Below are 8127 nucleotides of genomic sequence, written 5' to 3'. Positions count from 1 at the left end.
TGGAAATTAACAAACAAATAGCTCTATATATTTTGTACTCCATTTTGTTTTATTAACGAAACGTCGTAGATTGAAATTTCCATTAAAGACAAATTGTGTGCCTACGAAATAAAATTAGATAAAACAACATTATGGAAAGTTTCGGACCACAAGTTCATAAAAAATGAATCTGGATCTTTCAATGAATGTGGAGGTTTGAAAAAGTTATAGCAAGCAAGTTTAGATGCACGTCCTCGTCGAATTTATTTATGATACTTTGCTTATATAAAAGTAGTGCGTTTAACAAACCTTTTGCCGAGGGTAAGTTCAGTTAATTGATGCCAATTCTTGTGATCACTATTGTCGACCAAATTTATAGACATGCCTACTTTTAAAAAATTAATTAAATTTTAAAGAGCGCGATTATCGTAATTATTGCGTATATACGCTAATTTAGAGTACCAGCCGAGGTGTAATTGGTCTTGCGCGTTAAGGGTTACTCGACTAGATTTACTAGAGTACCTATGTGCATGTCTTTATATTCCCACCATTTTTTCTACCAATGTCAATACAAGCAATTGTACTCGTGAAAATAGCAAGACTATGAAAATAATAACATCACATAATCACCATATGTTGTTGCTAACACTTCAGTGTTGGCACCTTTTTCGACTTCAGGGATCATGGCTCTGACTAAGAAGTTTGAAGGCTCGGTTTTAAACGTTGGCAGCAGAAGATGTTTTCTAACTTTCTAGGTTATGTATTGCCAATTTTTTCATAATTTATTGATAGATTAATCTAGTCCAAATTCCTCACCCATGGCAACACGCTTTCCTAGTATAATCCTAAGTTCAAATGTAATTTGCACATAAAAACATAGTAATTACTTAAAATATAATGAATGATGTATGCAAATTATTCAGATAGTTTAGACTAAAGTCCAATTTTGGTCCCTTACATTTGTCCAAAAATTCTTTTTGGTCTCATACATTAAGTTTATGACATTTTGGTTCCTAACATATTGTTTTTGTTCATTTTGGTCCCAAACAAGGTCATAAACTTAATGTATGGGACCCGAAAAGAATTTTATGGAAAATGTACGAGACTAAAATTGGACTTTATTCCTAGATTATAATTAAGTTATTAAATTGATCAAACATTTTGACTGTTAATTTTAACAGAAAATGGTTATTTTGGACTAAAATAATATGTTATGGACCAAAAGGTCACAAGCTTAATGTATATGACTATAAAAAGTTTTAGAGCAAATGTAAGAGACCAAAATTGGACTTTAATCGATAAATTGGAAAGGACGTTGGAAATAATTTCAAAAGGTTGGCAACGTGCCTCATTCTTCAGTCAAATTAAAGGCACCCATTATTTAATATAATCAATTTACGTGGCTTTAGTTTGGCATGCATGGAACAAGAATAAAAACTTATAATTAAAAAACAGAAAAAAGAGACAAAAAAGAAAAGCTTGGAAGAAATATATAGATGATGATGATGATGATTAAAAACTATGGGCATGCGTCTAAAAATTTAAGTAATTAAGCAAGAAAAATGGAGGGTGTGACACATAGAGAATGCTTTGCGGAACTCTTTTCCGGTTTCATACTTACTTTCTCTAAATACATCTCTTTCTTCCACATAAAGAAATTTCATTCTTCATGCAAAAATATGCGATGTTGGGAACTATGCTTACACGCATGCAGAATAAAATTTTTATATATTCGTAACATAGAAAATACCAATCACAATAAATACAAAAAAATTAAGCCTCACATTGAAAACAATCTTTTTTATTAAATTAAAATGTTAATATAATACTCCACGTTCAATATATAAATGTGTCTGTGTTTTATTTACTTCAAATAATTCAATAAAATTATTTTGTACAAATAAAAACACCAAGCACTTAAATATTGATTAACCTAACTATACCAATCTCTCAACGGTAATATGATCTCGTAGCCATAACCATAAAGTAATTAGTAGTTTAATCATATTCTAGAGGTTTAAACTTTACCAACTATTCAAAGTCAATATATGTTTGGTGATAATAAGCTTCCAATTTTTGTTAGGCTTTATGACATAGCCACGACAAATAAACATATGTATGTTGGCTTTATGTAAAATAAATATCATCATTTAATATTTCAACCATGCTATGAATTGCTTTTTTTTTCTTGTCTCGGTAAGATACATGCACGCTTAGATTCTTCTAATCACCATACTCTTTTAATTGAAAATATAATTTTATAGTATCTTTTTTGTCTTTATTTTATTAGATGCATACGCTATTTCTTCGTATTAATATGCCCATATACTTTTATTTTTTGTTTTTATCAATCCGCGCTATGTAACAAATCTTGTAAAATGGGTAGAGCATCCACATCCGTGCTCTTGCCAACGAGCACGGATATTGGTCCGGACCCACTTTTACTCCCTGCTATTAGGCAAAAGCACAACACCCACATCCGTGCTCTTCCGCAAGGACAAACTCAAGGGTCCCACTATTCTATTATTCAATTTAAATAAAAACATTTCCACAAAATGAAAATGCATTAAAAATACCCGGAATAATATTACAAATTATAAAAAAATTAAAAATTACATAATTAAAATACTAAAAATTAAAAATTACATAATTAAATACCTAAAAATAAAAATTACATAATTAAACTCCTAAAAAATAAAGATTACATAATTAAACTCCTAAAAAATAAAGATTACATAATTAAAGGCTAAAATTACCCCCGTGGATGACTATTCATCCGGCTCTACCCCCAATGTTCTTTGGAGACCCCGTATCATTGCCACATGCTATCGAAGTTGCTCGGGGGTCATAGTTGACCTATCAGCCAAATTGAGTTGGGCCAAAATCCCCCTCAACGAGTTGGTGGGGGGTTGAGGTGGCACATAGGGAGCGGGAGCGAAGGCAGATGGAGTCGCGGCGGTCACTGCCTTCTTCCTTCCTTGCGGCCGGCGTTGGGAACTGCTCGGGCCGACGTCGGGGCTATCCAAGTTAGCTCCGGCAAGTTGGCTAGCCACATCCTCGGATCCGGCGTCGGATAGGGATACCGACCTCGACCGTTTGGAGGAGGAGCTAGAGGAGGAAGATACGCCTCCCCTATACTTCGGATGCGCCCGCGTCTCCTGCCAAATGTTGAGGTACTTGAACGGCTTGTAGTTCATGGATTGGTAGGTCGCCAAGGCGGAACTGATGATGTCAAGCTCGCTCCGGCCGCTCCCCACCGATCGCTATTCCTGGAGGTAATACCCCTGGAACTTTTGGATTTCTTCGTTGGCTCTGTATATGGCATTGCGCACCATACTCTCATTGAACTAGATTGTTCCAGCCGGCCGGTTTTGATTGTTCCGGCGACAGATGCGCCATCAATAATGGTCACCGGATTGGTTCGTGCCAACCTCCGGGTCTTCGGAGATTGACATGTACGCTTTGAATAATTGCTCCATCTCCCCCGGAGTGTACGGGGTGCGGACACCACGAGTAGGAAGAGGAGGAGTTTGAGAGGGGCCGCTCCCTCCCGCTCTAGGTACGGGTGGTTCCGGTGTCCACCCGTATTGCCCTTCGAGGGCATCTTGGTCGTCGATCGGGTAAGGCCGGTAGCCACCCGGAACTTGTGAACCTTGGGTTTGAGGAGAGACCGAATATTCCGTTTCCGGACTAGGAAATGGTTGTGAACCGAACCAATTGGGGTTACAACCGTGGGAGCCGGATGGGTGATTGCCGGAGCCAGACATTTTTTTGTTGTGAGTGAAAGAAAGATTGAGAATTGTAAGAATAGAAATGAGAGAATTTAAATGAGAATTGTGTAGTGTGGTGTGATTTTTTTGGTGTGGAAGTAGGGGTATTTATAGATGAAAATGTGTATTTTTGGGGAAAAAAATTGAAAAATTAATTAAAAGTGGGTAGAAAAAGGATATAATTTTTTGGGAAGTGGGAAAATATTTTTTTTATTTTTAATCGGATTTTTTTAATTAAAATCCATTTAAAAAAACAAATTGCCAACGGCTTTGCCGTTGGCCAATCACAGGCTGACACGTAGGCTGCCCGCTGGCACAGACGTGCTCGATGCATCGAGCAGCACCGTGCCAGCGGCAAGAGCGCAGCAATTGCCGCGCCGCTGGCACAGACGGACGGCGGATTTCAACAGCTGTTGATGCTCTTAAAAACTCGCTATCTATGTACTTTGTCATCATTAATTATTCCAGTCAATTACTTATTCATATCTTAGAGTTGTGAATTTAGACTTAAATTGAGTTCTAATAATTAATTATTATCAACTCTCTAATCCACACACTTTGAAAGGACAATCTTTGTCATCATCCAGAGGTACTTTAAGGTGTTTTTCCACGACGACAAAATGCCTAGCGTGTGTCATTTTGTTTGTCCCATATTCTTTTTCCTAATTCTAAGCTTTGTCATGCTATATGTTAATTATTCAGAACTTAGTTCTATATTTTATGATTACACATGATGCAATCCAGATGTACTCCTCCGTCCTCTTTAGTAGGGACATTTCTTTTTGACACGAGATTTAAAGTAAGTGTTAAAAGTGAGTTAATTAGAGGGAGAATGAATTACAATATAAAAGAAAAAAAATAGAGAGATGGAAGAGAGATTTAAAGATGACATGGCGCTGGTAAATTGCATCATTTTGTGTTTATGGAGAATACATTAATGTAATACTATGATGATATATAGTTCATCAATAGATTAGTACTAATTCTCAACTTTAAAATTTCCTTAGTCCTCCTTTAAACACAGGACTTTAAACATGAATTTTAATGAATAATTAATAAAGTAAAAGGAAATATATAGTTGGAAATATTGTTAATAGATATTGATGCGGGGTGCATTAAGGTAACAACATTCTTAAAGTGACAACATGACAACAACTAACAAGCAATCTGCAATACATATGCAAGCAATATGCGATATATAGACAAACAACTCGGCATATGGTTCCAAGCAATATGATATACGAAATCAGAGCACTATTGTGACATTATAGTTAAAATTACAACTTAGGCAAGCAATGTGCGATCCATAGGCAAGCAACTCGGTATATGGTACCAAGCAATATGTGATACGAAATCAAAGATTATCAAACAATCTACGATACATAGGCAAGCAAGCCTGCCACTTGGCAGACTAAGATTTGACCTGCTCCTAATCTAAGGGTTCACATTGGTGGTACATTGTCATCTTAAATGGTGTTGTCATTTTAACACAAACCTATTGATGCGTACATTAATTGTTAGTAGTGGAAGAACTTTTATAAATGAATAACACATATTTTTAAGGGATGAATCAAAATACTAAAGTGTTCTATTTTTATGGGGCATATAGAATATAAAATTTGCTGATTTGTAATGTGAATAAACAATATATACAGGTATTAACTCTAATTTGAAATCAATGTTTTCCAATTGTTTTTAGCTCTATTTTAGGCGGATAATAAAGAGTATATAATTAGGCATCTCCAACCATTTACGTCAAACTCAAACTCATTTTTAGTATATGTCACATCAAAAATTAGTTTTACTCCAACCATTACACCATATTTAAGTTTTACACTATTTTTAAGTATTTGTCTCACAAAAATTTTGCAGTAAACACCATATTTAGTGTTATTCCATTGAAAAACTTAAAAAATGAATTTGAGTTTGGTATATGATTGGAGAAATTGTCTACATTAAAAATGAGTTTTGGTGTATGATTGGAGGTGGTTTTAGGAGAGGTACTTTTGAAGTGAATCTGGATATATAAATATAATCTAATTAAATGAATTTATTATTTATTTGTGAATGATTGATTACGGGCGTTTATTTTTAATAATACCCATTGCTTATTTGACAAGATAAATGATTAAATACTTTTTTTTAATCATAACAATAATTTCCTTCATCCAACTTTCATATTCTCAAGTAGAATATGAATCAAGAAAAATTAGCTCTTGAAATTATCAAGTGTTTTGGGATATATCAAAATTACAATCAATCTTACATTTTTTCTTTATCTACTAGACCAATCCTAAAATTAGTTTCTAATAAAAATAATTCAAAATCAACTTTTGTGGCTATATCTTTAAAAATTTTTACACTTTAGATTGAATGATAATTATCCGTCAAAACTTAATCATGCGTATAATATCTAGTACTTTTACGTGTTGGTTCATTATTGGGCTATTTTCCAACTGCAAATAGCCTATCTCATTCTTAATTTCTTTTTAATCACTTAAAATTATTTCTCATGGAGTTTAGTTGAACTACGAAGCCTGGTGATAGATAGCATTAGTGTGAAAGTCTATTCCGCAAAAGGTATCACTGCATAATAAAATTATCAAGGTTGACCCAATTCAACGATTTGACATATTAAGATTAAGCCAATCTAAAACATTTCATCCTTATCTTTTTCATACCATCGCCTAATCACGACAAAAAGATAACAGTTTTATTAAACTTAATAGTAGGAATTTTTGTTACAATCACTTTTAATAATATGAATAATCACTTTTTATTTGGTGTGTACTATAATTTTTTTTATCTACAAGAATAATTAATTTTTTTTGTAAGAATGATCATTTTTTTATCTATAATAATTAGGTAGAAGATTAATATTGCTCACATAACCTTGATATTAATTAATTTGACATCCTAGCATTCACAATAGCGTGGACATTCTAACGGACTATCAACATGACATCCCAAAAACACCTCTTGCCACGTCATAAGGACATGGCCACTGTACTGCCACGTCATAAGAACATCTCACTACACAATAATAGCCTAGCACTAGGACTAGCCGACACCCTAGCCAATAAAATAAATTGAAAAATATGATTAATTCATTTTAATTGTTGGTGTTTATCAAATATATAAAAAATAAAGTGCAACGAGTTGTAAATATTGAATATAAATAAAAATAAATAAAAAAATAAAAAAATCGGAACGTCCGTGCTCTTGTGCGTCGCTTGCCCACAATAGCGGACGAGCGCACGGACAAGGGGACAGACGTCCGCCTTTTACGACGGACGACCTCTTATCCGTCTGGGACGTCCGTCATCTGCTCGCTGCATGCAATAGTGGACGTCCGCGACGGACGTACCGCTAGGTGGTAGGACGTTCGCTATTGTGAATGCTCTAAGCCAAAAAAACTAATGAAATAAAGAATTTTTGTTTTTTGAAATATTAACCAATTGCGAAAATAATTGAAGTCTAACTTTTCTTCTTCTTTTATCGGCCCTTTTTATTTTACTTGTTCAATTATAAGAATATACGTGCTTTGACCATATTGCTAAACTACCACTACCTCCGTCCCACATTAAATGTCACATTTAGTATGAGCCCGGGTTTTAAGAAATATAAAAAAAATAGGTTGAATAAGTTAGTGGACTATTTGTCCCACTTATATATATTAGTTCTATAATAAAATGTGAGTAGAATTAGTTGGTGGAATGTGAGGTGTACTTACTATTTATGGTAAAAGTGAAATGTTACTGATTGTGAGACGGTTTGAAATGGCAAAATGTGACATTTAACGTGGGACGAGGGTAGAATATGTTACTTATACTTTATTTGAGATAGTGCCCGCTGTAGTTGAAAAAATTATAGTATATTTCTTTATAATTTATTACAATATTTTTTGCGTAATATTACAATATAAAAAGAAACCACACATACGAATTATTCTGCCTTGTTTTTCAAGACGTTGACCATTAAAATTGAAATATTTAAGAAAATTAAGGATGCTAATTATTGGGAATTAATTGTATCTATAACATGAAAAAATTGCAAAAATACTACTAGCACTTTAAATTTACTAGTAGTAAAATTGAAAATGACGTGACTCTATTTGGATTCGTTGTTCATTAACTTAAAACAGTTTTATTTTGGTAATTGAAATAATATAATGAATCGTAGACTGATTTTGATTTTGAATGTGACTTTAAATTATATAGCTTCACAAAAAACCAAAGAACACAAGCTTATTTTAAATTGTTTTAGTTTTGGACAATTTCAAATCCATTTTGCTCATGTTTAAAGTTGAAAGTTGCAGAAACTGCATTAACATTTGACAACTAATACCTGACGATATTAAAGGATTATACCATCGATT

This window comes from Salvia splendens, chromosome 20, assembly GCF_004379255.2.
Source record: "Salvia splendens isolate huo1 chromosome 20, SspV2, whole genome shotgun sequence".
Taxonomy (NCBI): Eukaryota; Viridiplantae; Streptophyta; class Magnoliopsida; order Lamiales; family Lamiaceae; genus Salvia; species Salvia splendens.
Note: the sequence above shows the minus strand (reverse complement) of the source record.